This window comes from Panulirus ornatus, chromosome 68 (genome assembly GCF_036320965.1).
Source record: "Panulirus ornatus isolate Po-2019 chromosome 68, ASM3632096v1, whole genome shotgun sequence".
Classification (NCBI taxonomy): domain Eukaryota; kingdom Metazoa; phylum Arthropoda; class Malacostraca; order Decapoda; family Palinuridae; genus Panulirus; species Panulirus ornatus.
In genome coordinates this window covers 21611840-21629428 of record NC_092291.1, presented here as the reverse complement: position 1 = coordinate 21629428, position 17589 = coordinate 21611840, and the positions used below count along the sequence as shown (strand labels likewise).

The 17589-nt window shown below is 42.9% G+C and overlaps 1 protein-coding gene across 1 annotated transcript in view; it reads left to right on the top strand.

The window, feature by feature from the left end:
- Positions 1-16059: 16059 nt before the first annotated feature.
- The window catches only part of LOC139747284 (uncharacterized), a 169280-nt gene continuing 167750 nt past the window's right edge, over positions 16060-17589 (top strand). The window contains exon 1 of the mRNA XM_071659392.1: positions 16060-17089. The gene's annotated coding sequence lies outside the window, so the exon portion shown is untranslated. The remainder of the gene's footprint in view (positions 17090-17589) is intronic.

Sequence of the window (17589 nt, the reverse complement as noted above, 5' to 3'; positions counted from 1 at the left end):
ACAAGGAGAAGTAGGAGACCAAATTGGAGGTGGAAGGATGGAGTGAAAAAGGTTTCAGTGATCAGGGCCTGAACATGCACAAAGGTGAAGGCATGCAAGGAATACAGTGAACTGGAACAATATGGTAAACTGGGGGTCAACATGCTGTCAACAGACTGAACCAGAGCATGTGAAATGTCTGGGGTAAACCATGGAAAGGTCTGTAAGGCCTGAATGTGGATAGGGAGCTGTGGTTTCGGTGCATTACACATGACGGCTAGAGACTGGGTGTGAAAGAATGTGGCCTTATTTGTCTGTTTTCCTGGTGCTACCTCGATGACACAGGGCAGCAATGCTGTTTCCTGTGGAGTGGGGTGGCACCAGAAATGGATGAAGGTAAGCAATTATATGTACACGGGTATATATGTATATGGCTGTGTATGTGTATGTTGTATGTATGTATATGTATATATGATATGTATGTGTATGTATATAGGTATGTATATGAGTGGATGGGTCTTTCTTTGTCTTTTCCTGACACTACCTCACTGACGCGGGAAAGGGCGATCAATTATAATAAATACATAAATGAAATAGAAAATGTCTTCATATACATTATGTACATGAAGGTACTATGTATACAATATTCAGAGAGCAATGTGATATTGAAAATTTCAATCTGTATATAAAATACAGTGCTGTCATAACACTGATAAGCTTTCCCCTTTTGAAAGAGAAACACAAAATGTGTATGTCATATTTCATGTACACATGACAATTTTGTATTCAATAAAGCAGAACAAAATTTTGTTCATGCTCATTTTTCTTAATCAAGAATGATTTACACTCAGCTCAAAGAGATGATTTGCTGCAGCTAGATCACCCCCTTGAAAGAGTTCCTGAGAGGAACAGGCATCAAAGTATAGATACATAGATAGCAATTATTTATGATGATGTTAATCCACTTCTTTGGTTGTAAGAATTTCAGATAAATTACAAATTAATCCTTGAAGGTCAGAAACTTGTGACCTTTCTACTGTCTCAAGTAATATTTGTCTCAACCTAAGATTTGATACTCTAACCAGTCCTAATGCAGACAAATCTTTAATGTATGTACTTTCTTCCATATTTACTTATCAATTTATTTATCTATTGGTAAACAGCCTGTTATCTTCCATGCATTTCAGAAAGTTGCAATTTGGTTAGAATTGTAAAAATCCTGAAGCTTACACTTCAGCTGCACTAGATGTAACTGATCTGCCCATGGTCAACTCATCCTTTTGGACATGACCTATTTGCCCATGGTCACCTCTCCCCAACAGACATGACTGACCTTCCTTCCTATGGTCATCTAACCCCTACAGACATAAGTGATCTGCCTATGGTCACCTAATCCTTTAGGACATAAGTGGTTTATCTATGGTCACCCATCGCTAGGTGCATGCTGACATTATACTCACAAGAAAGAGTCATTATCTTCACCATGGACTGCATTGCTGCCATCAAAATCATCTTTAGTCTTTAGTTTCTACAACAAGATGGTTGCCTTTTTGGGATCAGACACTCTGAAATAAGGTTCATGGTCAGCTTACTATCATTTTTGCATTTGATACTGTTTAATGGAAACTTCTCTGCTAAAAGCTGTACATAACTCAAAAACTTAAAATATCTTTTACAAGGAACTGGACATTAGAATATATTGGTAATCCTGACATGCAAAAAAGCTGGCAAATATGTTATATGAGGTTTTTGACATTTGTTTCCGACTGCTGTAAATCAAGTTGAATGGTAGATAGTGAAGTAAGTATCAGTACTACAAAATACCTGCTTTGATATAAGCTTGTGTTCTCATTACTTATTTATCTATCTATATCTCTGATACCCATTCCCTCCGGGAACTGCTATCAAGGAGTGGCCACAGCAAAAGAGCCCACTTATCGCTGTTCTTACATGCCTTCCTCAAATACATGGTTTCACGAATTCTTCCACTACTTCTTGCCCTCCAGTATTCCTCCACTCTATTTTCCCATGTCAGAGGTGGTCTTCCACTCACATCAACCCCTTTAATTGTACCAACACATATTCTGCTTGCAAACTCCCCGTCTTGCATTCTTTCCACATGCCCAAACCACCTCAAAGTATTACATTCTACCACACCACAATTCATTCCCTTTGCATTCCCTGCAATACCATATCTCTCATACACTCCTTCATTATTTTCTTCATTTCATCCAGTCACACTAAATGCTCTTATCAGATAGCTAATTTCCACAGCCTGAATTCTTGACCTCTTTGACTCATTCCAGGTCTATGTTTCTGCTCCATAGGTCAGGGTTGGGATGACTATGCTGTCTTTAATCTTCTCTTCACGTCCATACTTACACCTCTACCCTTCATTTTTCTATTGAATAACCAAATGACTCTTCCACCCAATACTGCTCTCTCCTTTATCTCTCCTTCCACAACACTTACCCAAGACAGCTCCTAGATACTAAAATTCTTTCACTCCTTTAGGTCTATCTTCCCTTATATCCAAAGCACAATTTATTACACCAGTCATCCCATTCACATTCAGCGCCAAAACCCTCAATTGCTCGTCTCTTTTAATCCTCTGCATAACTGGTAGACTCCAGTGCTGCTTCTTGGCCTTTTATGCCTGACCCTTGACAGGTCACTGGCAAAGGGCAACTCCAGCACAGTCGCCAGAGGCAATGAGGCTCCAAAATCTCCAAAGAAAAAAATTAAAAGTGATAGCACCCCTGGGGTTAGGGGAGAAAGAATACTTCCCTCGTATTCCCTGCGTGTCGTAGAAGGCGACTAAAAGGGGAGGGAGCGGGTGGCTGGAAATCCTCCCCTCTTTTTTTTTTTCCAAAAGAAGGAACAGAGAAGGGGGCCAGGTTAGGATGTTCCCTCATAGGCCCAGTCCTCTGTTCTTAACGCTACCTCGCTAACGCGGGAAACGGCGAATAGTTTAAAAAAAAAAAAAAAAAAAAAAAAAAGCACACTTCAGGTGTTGTGAATTTAAAAATACTGCCCTGATGTAGTTGGGCAACACCTCCCCCCTTAGTTCCACCCCTAAGAGGTTCATAATGAGGTCACCATGAGAAGGTAGGGTAAGATTTGAATACTTTAGTAAAATTAGAGTATCCCCTCGAGGTACTGAAACTTAACAACTTTTCCCAATTTCAAGCCTCTGTTTACTTTTCACAGTAACAGCACCCCCTGGTCACTGGTTACGATACTGCCACTAATGCATAACACAAATGTTTTTCCATTTGGGAGTCAATTTGCAAGAAACTTTTACATGTAGAAACTTTAAGAAGCTTTTCCTTCCAAAATGTATGCTGCCTTTCTCCCACTAGTCTTACCTCAAGTTCATTCCAAGAAACTTTGTGATCATCATCATTCTAGACATCATATTTTACATATATAGCAGTGGCAATGCCTGTAGTCTCTGTTGCTCTTAACATATTCTCCTCTCTCTGGCCACACCAACACTTCATGGCTTTGCTTTAATTTACTTGGGATGGTGACAAGAACCTTATCTTACTTTGCACAATACAATGTATTAATATGAAACAGTTATTTAGTGGTTTTCTGGGAAGATCTTACCTGAAGTTTTAGGAGTTCTGAGGAATCATGGGTGGCTGGCAGACAATCTGGAATTAAGTCAAAGAGAGAGATTAGAGAAGAATAGGACTCTTCTGTGAAATTTAGGTCTTTCGTTCTCGAAACTGTGGGGTCTAACTGGACACATTTTGAACTGACTTTTCAAAGACTGACAACTTTTCAGAGTCCTATTGGTGAACAGGCTTGCACCTCTGTTGCAAAACCATATAGTGAAAAGAGAAAGTGTATTTAACTGTGTTTTGGATGTAGGGAGTGAAAGACTGGAAGCGATGAGAGAATTTAAGTATTTAGGAGCTGTCTTGGGTGAGTTTGGTAATTTGGAAAGAGTGATAAGGGAGAGAGCACTACAGGGTAGGCAAGTCACTGGGTCTCTTAATAGAATAATGATCAGTAGAGTTGTAAGTACAGAGGTGAAGAGAGGATTAAGGGACAGCATAGTCCTCACAGCCTGAATTATGCAGCTGAAAAATGGGCTGGGAAAATGAGCTATTTGAGAGGAACATCTGATATGACTAGGTGTAAAGAAAAAAGAAATGAGGGGGTGTATGATATGAGACCTGTCATTACGTGAAAAAGATAGACCATTTCAAAATCATAAGAACTGTCATTGCATAAGAATAAGATAAAATCTCTCATTAACTAACTAAACATTAGACCTACTATTACAAAATAAAACAATGTAATGGTAAAACCTGTCATTGCATACACAGAAGATAAATGATTCCTGTAATAACACATGCAAACGACAGAGAAGACTTGTTATCAAATAAAATAAGATAACAAGACGTCACTACATCAACAAAAACAGATTAGACCAGTTATTAAAAAGTATAAAATATATGACCTTTTTTTTGCGTATACAAAATAATGACAAACTATTATATATCACTGTCACTTGAGACAAAAGGAGTTTCCAAGGGTTAAATATCATAAGTCTGTAATACTCAGCACAAATGATAATCAGCATTAGTATATCTTTGCTTTTAACCTGTAAGTCTCTCATGCAACTTCAGAAGAGCTGTGACCAGATTCCACTGATTCATCTAATTATGTGTTTATATATGATACAATAGTATAAAGGAAAATTACTGAATATATAGGTAAACCAAAAATCTATGAAAACCTGAAACAAAAGCCCGCTAACTTTTCACCGCTTCTCATTAAGGTCATCGATACATTTTACTTAAGTTCCTCATTGAACGCTCTCTATAGTTTTTCTTCCAAAGAAAATGTGACCAGTAAACAACTATGGTAGCCGTACCCTATCATAGAATGTTGCAAATCAGAGAAATCGAGCAATTGCATTATAAACTCATTAATGACGTAAACAGAACAAATACTTTGACGGTATCTTCGGCTCATCTATTATGTATCTGTAATCTTGCTAGCAAGAAGTGACACTTAGTTATTGCTTTTGGTAAGTTATATCAATGAAATACTATAATATTCCTGACGTGCCATAAGTGCATTATCATATAAAGAGATTCTTTGAGTGACGTCTAATAGAATTGCCATCTTAAGAAAATAAATGATCTATGTTACATTTTCCAAGCGTCTTTGCCAACAGTCTTGTGCTGATCTGAACTCTACCATTTTGCAGTGTCAAAGATAGACTCACCAGGAAGATCCACTACCTGAAAATATCCTACATCACGCTTATCATCATTCATCTATCAAATCTCTGTAAATATACTGACAGAAGTGAGAATATAGGAGAGTGGTATCGTACTCCCCAACACTTGGTATGATAGTAACGTAAAGGTTGCTGAATATGCAAAATATGAACACACACCATTCAGAAAAGACTGGGGGAAAAAATCTATTTGAAAAAGACCTCATACAAATGAAACTAGAGAAGGAATCTTACCTCTCAAGAAGGAAAATATGACACCCGAGATGTACAATGACATTAGAGAATAACGGAAAATGGTAAGATATATTGTTTATCCAGTTGATTCTCAGCCAATAGCGGTAGGCGTGTAGCGCACAGCCACGACAATGATAAACTAATGAACCTGTTGTACACTCATGATCTATAAACAGGATGAAGCTCTTACATGTGATTATACCTGACAACTATCAATCTTTGCAATATCTACTGAAGAGGAATGGAAAAGCGGAGTGAACTGGATGCTCTGTTCTTTCAAATTACAAATGTTAAGTTTATGCAATCGATTGAGACAAAAAGAACTCTACAAGAGACAATGATTATACTGGGCTCTGTATCGAGTCGATAGCTCAGCTCAAATGGAACCTGTGAAGATGAAGGGGAATTAGTGAGAGTGAGCGGGAGAGTGTGAAAGGGAATAAGTGAAGATATGGATGAATGACTTTCGATCCACTCAAGAGGAATCTCCACTTACGACATCCTGGAGCTGTAACTTCTCTACCGCCAGGTCTTGTGAAGTTTTTGCCCTCTGGCAACCACGAAAGACACAATCAGACTACCCGTCCCTCCTTTCCAGTGTATATATACTTACCTTCGCACAGATGTTCGTGAGATCTATCTCGTATGGCCTCGTTCCTCTACGTTTGTCCTGCGTCTCACTAGCATGATTCCTTTCAGCCAAGACCTTCTCTTTGTCTTCCAAAAACTGGAAAGCCACGGTTGTTAGTAGTCCAGGTCTGTGTGTGTGGTTGACTGCTATTTGTGTGTTATGAGAGAGTTTTACACACGAGTTGCCCTGTCTCTTAACCTTGTATATATGTACACTTTCTTTACTCCTGTGTACACACACACACACACACACACACACACACACACACACACACACACACACACACCAATCTAAACCAGGTACCCATTTACTGGCCAGCCCCGAGGGGAAGATAAACACTTGGGTTGGCTGTGGGCCGATAGTCGCGCCTGGGATTCGAACCCAGGCAGGTCCGACCCCGTGATAGCAACCATACACCAAGCAGGGAGGCCCGTGTGTCTGCAGTTCACTGTACATCTGGTGGTGTAAGCGTGGTCCGCTGACACCTCCATCAGCCGGCCAATTTACCTGTGATGGGCAGAGACCTCGCTCTGGTATGCGAGCGTTGCCAGACACGTCAATTAAAGGCCATTATGTCGTGGGTTTCCACCGAGCGAGTGACCTTTACTGTGGAATGTTTCAGTATCCATTTACAGGCGGTAACAGCACCGTCCTAGGAACGCACAGTCGCTGACTTATTCTCAAGTCCAGGATACTCCAGGAAGAAAAAAATAGCTTGATTTCTAAAATGCCTAGCTTCACCGTTTATCAAGTTTTGCATGAATTTGTTTTTAGACGACTCAAGTTTAATGTTAGATTTCATTTAACTTCTCCATAGAGCCAGAGAGACAATGCTCTTCAGGGGAAATTTATGCGAACGAGTTGTTAGCACGCAAACGCAAAAACGGCAATTGTACGACTTACACATTCCACTGTGCGTCTTTGTACGTAGCATATTAGATATCTCGTGAGCTGAGGTACTGGATGAGTTACCTACCTACGTAAGCTCTAGGGGACCTGACTGTCATAACATGATGGAGGAGGACCCTTAAGAATCGAGACAGGACTCTGAAATGCTCTGAGGGGTGGACAATCGATCTCCCTCGTCAGGTTCAGAGCCAGTCTGTGGCAAGAACACAGCATCCACTCGGGAGCAGCAGTAGTGTCCTGTGTGGCCTTACTGTTCTTCAAGAGTTCCTGGTATTAGCCTACCTCCCAAAGCAGAGCCGAATAACAGAGCTTCCAAAAATTGTGGAAATATTTGAGCAAATGATGGGCTACACTGAAGACGTAAGATGACGTGGGACGAGGCAAGGGTGAGGTTGGGAGAAGGAAGAAGGGAAGTAGACCTGTCCAGTTTAGAATTCTTCAGCCCATCAATCACATCTTTACATTTTCTACATCACTAATGTACATTTAACAAGACTTTCGGCGATTTTTCCGAGACCTGCCGTAATGAATGAGGAGAAAAATGCAGAATTTAAGATAAACTAAGAAAATCAGACATAAACAAATGCTTGTCAGCATCGGTACAGTTTTAAACATTTGCCTGGCATTCGAACGTAGTTGAACATTAAGGTCAAGTGTCATCATGTATTCCGTCATGCTCGTAACTCTGCTGAGAAGATCCATTTCCGAGATATCAAGGTATATTGTTACATCTTGTGTACGAGGCCGAGTGGTGAGTGTCGGAGGTCCTCCTCGAAGGTGGCTGAGTCATGGATCGTGGAGGCCGTTGGTGTTTGGGAGATCGAGTGGTGAGTGTTGATCTTCAGTATGGGTGTTGAGGGTCGTCAGTGTGGCTGGCTCACTGGTGGCACCCGAGGCACAGCCAAATGCGTGGGAGGGTGAGGAGTGGGTGACGGAGGGATGCCTTCCCTGCAGATGACTCGAGTGGAACGGTAGTCTCAAAGATCATACTCCCTAAACACATCCACTTGCTACAGTCAAAGGCAACGAGACACACATAACAAATTCGAAAACATGGGAAAATTAAAAGAAAAAAAATCACTGTGGTTCCAACCAAGCCGTCAGCCGCACTCACCCACAGGGTGAGCCACCCTTCCGTTGCAGGGGACCAGCGGCAGCACCAGGGACGTCGATGGTAAGGGAAGCCGCCCATGGTTCATCATGTGGGGCTCATCAGCCACACTACGAAGCGGGGGAGCTGACAAGTTTCCTCGCTAAATTATTGCTGCTTTACACAATCATGAAATTAGGGCCCAAGGTTTGAATGGAAGTTGGCAGATTAGGGCCACTAGGTGACACAACTACTGTGTAACACTTACACACAAAGTTCTGAGCAAAGTGCTACAGATTATGAGGTAGACTCAGACTGCAATATATGAGTTTACTCCTTGAAGAAGAAAATAATGAAAGTTTACTGCTTGAAGAAGAAAATGACGAAAACTTTTCAAAAACGCTTCGATCGTAAGGTATAACAGACACATAATATACAGGCAGGAGTTTAAGGCCAAGATGATATAAAATGCAAAAGAAAAAAAATCACTTGAACTAAAAGTAAAACAAGAAGGATAAAGAATTCTGATAATATCTTCTGCGTGGAGGGTGGAGGAGCTACTGAAATCATCGCACGGTAAAGTGTCTCATTGTATTTCAGTCCAGTGTTGTGCACGCCTCACCCCGGGTCACGACTGATGGTGGGGTTGTGATGGCAACGCAAAGTGTTGGGTAATTTTCACGTCCGAGCAAGCCATCACACAAGGGCGTGTTGGCGGAGTGACAGGCCAATTAGGCGATTTGGATAACCATTCTAGAACAGACGTGTGAACTTTCGACCACAGTGGAACAGGGATGACGTCCTAAAGAGAAACACAGTCACACACACACACACACACACACACACACACACACACACATATGCATACATTCACACACACACAAGTACGTTCACACACATCCACTGACACAGACAAATACACAGGTACACAGTAACGCACGTAAGGCCAAATATAGAATATGCTTCTCAAGTTTGGTCATCGCGCCACAAAGAAATAACACTGAAATTCCACAGAGCAACAAAGATGGTACCAGAATTAAGAGTGTTGAGTTCTGGAATGGGATGGATGTTTTAGATTTCCCTATTTTGAAAAGACGAAGAATGAGGGATGACCTGATATCAACCCTTAGCTTTGCAAAACAGAATAATGACAGTAAACAGGTCTTCGAGAGATGTAAGGATAAGCAACCAAGGGACATAAATATGAAATTAGGCAAGAATCTTGCTAAGAAAGACGCGAAGGAGTATATCTACTGCATATAAGTGGTGACTGAATGGAATAAGACGACTGAGGAAATGGGTAAAGCAGACCTGCAAGCATTAATGTTTCAGAGTTTGTGATATCAGAGAATGCTCAAGAGATGGGGCCCCACGAGTGTAAAACCCACTCTCCGTACAGCACAAATACATAATCACAAATAGGAACCACACGTGATTTTGAATAGTGTGTGTGTATCTATATATATATATATATATATATATATATATATATATATATATATATATATATAATGAAACGTATTTATAAGGGCAACATGAGCGTAAAACTCTCCACTCGTAACACGGAAATAACAATCACGTACACACAAACAAACAATAGATAAGATGCTTCTCTACAACCCGGACGGACATACGGAAAGTAAGAGTCACTCAATATAATGATTTTTAATTAATACATTAACTGCAGCACACCTGCTGTCGTTACGACCCCGAAGGCGACTGGATATCACGCGAGCTCAAGCCATCATTGCATACTAATGAAGCTGAAATGGAAGCTATTGGCTTAATTGGAGGAGAAAAGTATGATCCTCGTGTGCTTTTCCTTGAAGTAATACTGAACTATGCAATTTCAGCGGACCGCTCGTTACCACCGAACCATCAGGCCAATACAGATTTCCCGAAATGATGGTGATACGATACTGTATGAGCGGGTACGAACGGCCCGCTGTGTGTGTCTGACGCTGGGACGATCAGCATCTCCATATGAATGATGGACGTGTAAAATTGGAGAATGAGGTTATGGTTGATATGAATATCACACACACACACACACACACACACACAGGCGCGCGCGCGCGCGGACCGACGGGAGCCTTGCCACAATTTCCCGGTACACCAGTTCAATTTCAGTCTGAATAACCTGCATCAATTAATTGGGTACACTCGATAATCTACAGATACGTTCCATTCTAGTGTGCAGGTTTTTGTTTTTTTTTTTTGTTTGTTTTTGTTTTTCTGCCGACTGGGAGACATCATTCATCACAATGGATATTCTTAAATACGTTCACAGTCACGCGCATTTCAACGCGTTACTCTATGTATTGCAACGCATGGAAAAAAAGGAAATCACTGAAAGGCACTGAAATTCACAAATGATTAAGGACGTCAAACTTTTCAGTGAAAAGGAAGGAAAAAAAAAAAAAACGAAATGTAATGGTAAATGTTGTACAGAATATCAAAGGCAAATTCCTCTAATGATTTGTTGATTATATCAACATGGAGGCCCACTGGTACAGGGGAGGAGGGGACTGTATTGATGGGGAGGCTCACTGGTACAGGGGGGGGAGACTGTATTGATGGGGAGGCTCACTGGTACAGGGGGGGGGACTGTATTGATGGGGAGGCCCACTGATACAGGGGAGGAGGGGACTGTATTGATGGGGAGGCTCACTGGTACAGGGGAGGAGGGGGCTGTATTGATGGGGAGGCCCACTGATACAGGGGGGGAGGGAACTGTATTGATGGGGAGGCCCACTGATACAGGGGGGGAGGGAACTATATTGATGGGGAGGCTCACTACTGGTACAGGGGAGGGGACTGTATTGATGGGGAGGCCCACTGATACAGGGGAGGGGGGGACTGTATTGATGGGGAGGCCCACTGATACAGGGGAGGAGGGGACTGTATTGATGGGGAGGCCCACTGATACAGGGGGGGAGGGAACTATATTGATGGGGAGGCTCACTGATACAGGGGAGGGGGAACTATATTGATGGGGAGGCCACTGGTACAGGGAGAACTATATTGATGGGGAGGCTCACTGGTGCAGGGGGAACTATATTGATGGGGAGGCCACTGGTGCAGGGAGAACTATATTGATGGGGAGGCTCACTGGTGCAGGGGGGAACTATATTGATGGGGAGGACTACTGGTACAGGGGGAACTATACTGATTTGGAGACACATTGGAACAGGGGCAAGAACACAACACATAATTCTAAACCATCAGAACACACGAGAGCACCACCAGACCCGCTACGAAGTAGAACCCATTTTTGGCATTATCGTGACACTCAACAGATGACCTCCTTCAGTAAGACTCACCTGAAGGTGCAAGACAGCGGAGCTGCACTCTGGTGTTATGACAGTATACGATGTGGAGTGACTGAAGTGTGTCTGGCGTCGCAGGATTCCCTGGAAGTGTCCTACATCCGCGGCAGACGAAGACGACCTTCGTGTCGATCTCTTTCAGACAGACGAACGACGTGTGTCCGCCGCGGAGGACGAACACTTTGTCTGTCGCTTGGACGTTGTGTCTTTAAGGTGTCCTAGTTAACGTACACACCACTCGCCCTCCGCCGCCACCAGCGTCAGGCTTGAAGCCCTCTAGATGACCACCGCAGAACCGTAGCTGTTGATGGTTTAACATGTAAATATGTTGTGATTCATCATGTCGTGGGTCATTCCAAGATCTGAGAGTAACTTTAATATACTACGACATATTAACACCAGTGAGAAACATTCATTATTCACTGTGCTCGTCATATATTATGTAAAAGTGCTATCTAAGTGTTTGAGAAAATAGATCAAAAGCTACAGTCACAGAAGATATGGGTTGCCGAGCGGCTGGCAGTGAAGTTTTAAGAAGGTAAGGCCAGGAGGGGCAAGCGCGTTGCCACTCGTCTTCAAACACATCGTACACTTAAGAGGATCATGGACGCACTGAACACGCACAAAACCATCTTTAAATAACGTTTCCTAGTTATGTCCTTTAATGTGATGGAAGAGTATCGTGTTTGTTGGTGTAAGCTGCCTCTGCATATCTATGGGTCGACTAGACCTTTTATTTTTACATATATTTACGAAATTAGGCAAAATGGGGCATTGCCTGAAAAGGAATGGTCCCTGATGGGGAAACTTTTCTCCTGAGGGTAATTCAAAAACTTGTGAAGAACACCTGCGCAAAACTGTATTGTCAGAAGCTTTGCTTCAGGATAATATGAGTCTGAACTTCAGTAGAAGTTCATTTTCAAAATTCTTAGTGATGTAACTCTCTTTATTTGGATTGTCTACTTATGAATGGATCTGGACTTTACAAATAAACTAAACAGACTATTTTCCACTTCACTGCATGGTACTTAACCTATATATACTTTAAGCTAAACCCCACGTGATACTATAAATATATTTTATACTTTGTCGTTGTCTCCCGCGTTAGTGAGGTAGCGCAAGGAAACAGACGAAAGAATGGCCCAGCCCACCCACATACACATGTATATACATACACGTCCACACACGCACATATTCATACCTATACATTTCAACGTATACATATATATACATACACAGACATATACATTTATACACATGTATATAATTCATACTTGCTGCCTTTATTCATTCCCGTCGCCACCCCGCCACACATACACACACACATACACAAACACACACACACACACACACATATATATATATATATATATATATATATATATATATATATATATATATATATATATATATATATATCTGCTAAAGGTGGAACAAGCGAAAGAGAGGAATACGTTCTGGTTCATGTAATCTCGTATTGATGGATCGCCAATCATCGCTACTCCGGTGATAATTGTATTTCATATATGGGTATATAGGAAAGTCACACAGACACACACACACACACACACACACACACACACACAGTGCTCTTGGTCAGTAGTCTCCAGCCTCCCTCGCTCAACTCTTGCTTTATGCATGCTCACCATCTTATCTTTCCTTATCTTTGTAATCATTGAATAAGTCCTGATTATCCATATTTGACGATGTAAGTCTTCAGTATCAGTGGTTGATAACTGTGTCTTCTTTAGTGGCTGATAACTACGTCTTCTTCGGTGGTTGCTAACTACGTCTTTACTTGATGGTTGTTATCCATGTCCCCTTCAGTGATTAGTAGACATATCCTCGCCAGTGATGCTTGCTGCGCATCTCTCCGTGAAACCTAAGGTACATCTCCTTATATCAGTGGTTACAAGAGCTACTATCGGCAGTGGACGGTGTGTTCATCAGTTCCCCCAGAGTGTACAGGAAAGCCAAGTTATTTCTTTCCATCGGTTACGTTTCCACATAGCCATGGGCCTCATTTCTGGCCGGTTATTAAGAGCAAATACGATCCACAACCTTCACTCACTCTCTCCAGCCACTGGCTGACCAGGTATGTAGCCCAAACACCCTGAAAAGGTACGCCACCCGGTCGCAGCTGGTGCCCGTGGGTGCGCAGACCTGTGTGGTGGTGATACAACCAGCACCCCGGTGCACGGAGGAGGAGGAGGTGGTGGTAGTGTGGGGTGTCTAGGGATGAATGCCCGGCAGAGGCGGTGAGGAGGAAGAGCAGCAGCTGCTGCTGGTTCAGTGTGGGCCTGCGGCAGGTTACCTCCGCTGCAAGTAATATGAGACACATGTGGTGGGTGTGTATGCGTGAGTGTGTGTGTGTGTGTGGCGGGTGTGATCCGTAACGCACGTGAGACTGACCGCATTCTAAATCAGGCCACAGTGTAAGTTGACTACAGTGTAAGGCTGGCTATAGTGTAAGGCTGGCCATAGTGAAAGTCTGGCCACAGTATGAGAGTGGCCACAGTATGAGACTGGTCACAGTGTTAAGCTGGCCACAGTGTGAGGCTGGCCACAGTGTAAGGCTGGCTACAGTGTAAGACTCCTCCTACTGTGAGACTGGCCACAGCGTGTAACTGTCCACAGTGTTCCCTGTGCCGGGTGGCCCCTAAGGCAGCATGTTGTACCTTGCACGGTAACCCTGACCCACTACACTTACCTCACATTTAGGGTCCGTCAGTGGTATTGAGACTTCTGTCTCTCCCTCGTACTTCCGTCTGGCCGTCATCATACGCGTATCCCGCACCTGGTGACAGAAAACAGTTCATGTAACGTGACATCAAGTAAGGTAAATGAAGTCAATTCAATTGACAATTCAAGAAACAGATTCTTTTTTCTTAAATTCAGGTATCAAAACGTATACACAGCTTCCAAGGTCATGATTCAAGGAATCCGAGCTTTCGAATCCACTTATCTCGGGTCGGAATATCTACGAGGATTCGGGAGGATTCGACTCAAGTGGCGAGATAACCGCCAACACGTCGCCGAGATTTATCTCCAACAAAATGTTGAGACACAAATATTTTCTACAACAGAAACTGTCGGTAAAAATGACTGAAAATGAAAATATTGAGAAATCGTTGTTCTCCGAGAGATATTTAAAAATGTTCAGTGTTTTAATGACGGAAAAAAAAGGCAATATGCATCGCTTCCTGATTCGAATCGTTCCGCTGCACGACAAAACTGGTCTGAACTAGTCTGAGTGAACACTGGTAAGTAGAATGAGGTTGGGGGAGATGGACTGGCATCTGTAGGTAATGTACTGTACCTGCAAGCAGGCTTGAGTACTACTGTGCGTTACTCGCTCCAGTTATGGTGTCCGAAGCTTCATGTGGAAGTTGTTACGGGAATAGTGTATGTAACGCCGAGCTACCCATGTCCTCACACACACACACACACACACACACTGAGGTATATATATATATATATATATATATATATATATATATATATATATATATATATATATATATATACATATACATTAAGTAAAAACACGGTTCATATACACAAGGTTACAAGACCGGGGCAACACGAGTGTAGTAAAACTCTCTCCCCGCACCAGACACATAGTGATGACAGACAACATATCGTTCCAGTCTATAACGTTCTGCAGTACAGAAGAGGTTGTATCTCTCACAGTTTCTATGATACGAATAACTGCCTTTAATACAGTACCCGAACACAGCGGCCCTGTGGTGAGCAATGCTCTCAAGCATTGCCCTTCTTACCACCATACCAGTAGGGAGGTGAGAATACACGTCACATAACAAAGGCTTCAGGTGTGATAGACACAGTGGCTCGCAAATGTAAACACCACAACAGAACGGAAGGTCATGAACGTAATTATTCAACTCAAGTGAAGAAAATAAATTAAACGAGAGATGATGAAATAATCCATATCTCTACACCAAACATAAAGTTATGGTTGTCATATTTACGTTGCTTCTGTGCAATGATAACTTCACCTCGAAAACCACATTAGCTGAACACACCAGGCAGAGATGGCTAGTCGCACTGGAGCGAATGAACCCGTAATGGTGCGTCTGATTAACCAGACAGGTGTGTGTGTGTGTGTGTGTGTGTGTGTGTGTGTGTGTGTGTGTGTGATCCCCTGGGCTGTGTCACCGTCCACAGCGAATGACGTCACCAGTCATTACGTCGTAATCACCGTAGAGACCGCGGTCGTCACATACCACTGGAGGTCGCCTGGTGAAAGCGTCGACCAACTAGGAAGGGCGTAAATTTCGCGTCTCGCCCCGCAAGACTTTGAGAAAACATCAGCCAGCATTAGAACCACTTTGTGACGATTTCACATCAACCGATGTGGTTGATGATATAACGAGCATCAAGTTACCATACATGAATGGGCTGAATTCCAATCTATTTCCTGTTCACAGAGGCTGGGTTGACCTTGAGAGAGAGAGAGAGAGAGAGAGAGAGAGAGAGAGAGAGAGAGAGAGAGAGAGAGAGAGAGAGAGAGAGAGAGAGAATCTGGCCAGCTGAGAATTTGGCCCGTGCCGTGGTGGATGGTCTGGTTATCTGTCAATAGAAGCGTTCAGTCTCGCTCAGGTGGTGTGTGTGCGTGTTTGTGTGTGTGTGTATGTGAGCGCTCCGCCTCGCGCGCGCCGTTCGCACTGCGCATCGACCGACGAAGTCTTCAGACAAGACAGTGGATTATTCATAGTTTTAATCGGCCAATGATCAGTTGTGAGGAAGAGTTGTGCTGGAAAGTATATAAACTGTGCAAGATGGTTTAACACTAATTCAGTCACTCATTTTCATTCTCATTTACACTCACCTTCACACTTACCTGGTCGTGATGTGAATCACCTTCAGTTATTGTTCATTATATCGCTCATTCTCATACTCATTCACTCACTTGATCACTTTCATTTACATTCAAACCCAAACTCGTAAGCTTTTATTCATTCTCCCTCATACGCTTTCAAAAGTATACACACACACATACACACACACACACACACACACACACACACACACACATACATACACACGGGTTCTCGTGGTGCAGTGGCCAGCGTCGCTGACCATGGCTTACGCACAAGCCTGCCTGGGCTCGAATCCTGGGCCTGGCACTCGGCCCACAGCCAACTTAGGTGTTCATCCTGCCTTTATGGTCGGTCGATAATTAGGTACCTGGCTTAGGCTGAGGTGTATATGTATACACGTAAGAGTAAAGACACGATACGTATACAATCTTAAGAGACGGGACGATACGAGTGTAAAATTCCCTCTTCGTAACACACAAATAACAAACACATACACATACCGTATATATGCATGTATGTGTGTGTGTGTGTGTGTGTGTGTGTGTGTGTGTGTGTTTTACCAGCTAATGCACACACACAGCACTGATGCTCACTATTCCATTTGTCTTACATTAAGAAACTCAGTTGCGTAATCTTCATGACTCGAACATTATACTTCACGATACAAGTGCCTCAGCAGCCGAGGGAGGAGCGTTTCTGACGTAGCGAAGGTGATCGCTAATGTTCTACGCGCACAGGTGCAACACGCGCCGACACACTGTTGGTTCTCGTGTCTCTCGGCCATCCTTCCCTCTGTCTCGCAGTCAAAAGGTAAGTTCGCCTCTAGCGAGTTAATAGGGCAACCTTCACAACAGCGTATTGTCTTTCAGTCTTGAAAGCGTGGTACATTACCCTGAGGAAATGTTCTTTCTAAGAGGCGTCCTATGGTGTTTTCAGTTCGTGTAGTCGTACCCTTTAATGGGATAGATCTGTTCTTAGAGATGATGGCAGTAGCTCAACTTCTGGTGGGATAGTGTGTCCTTAGTAGCTCTCCTCCAACACCCTTAATCTGTGGCACCTTCCATAACTCTATCCTCCCTCAGGGTCCTTCTGAAGGCATTTAGTTTGTGCATTGCTTCTGTGTCGATGTGTTTGGGTGTGGGGAGTGAAGGTCATGTGTGTATCGTATGTGACGCCGAGAATGGTGGGAAGGTATGAGTTGGAGTTGAGTATGTCTGGGGTTATAAGAGTGACTGAAGACCTTTTTGGAAATGCAAGTACTCTGTACTGGGCGAGCCATATAGTGTTTCATGTTTGTTGTTGCTACTCTG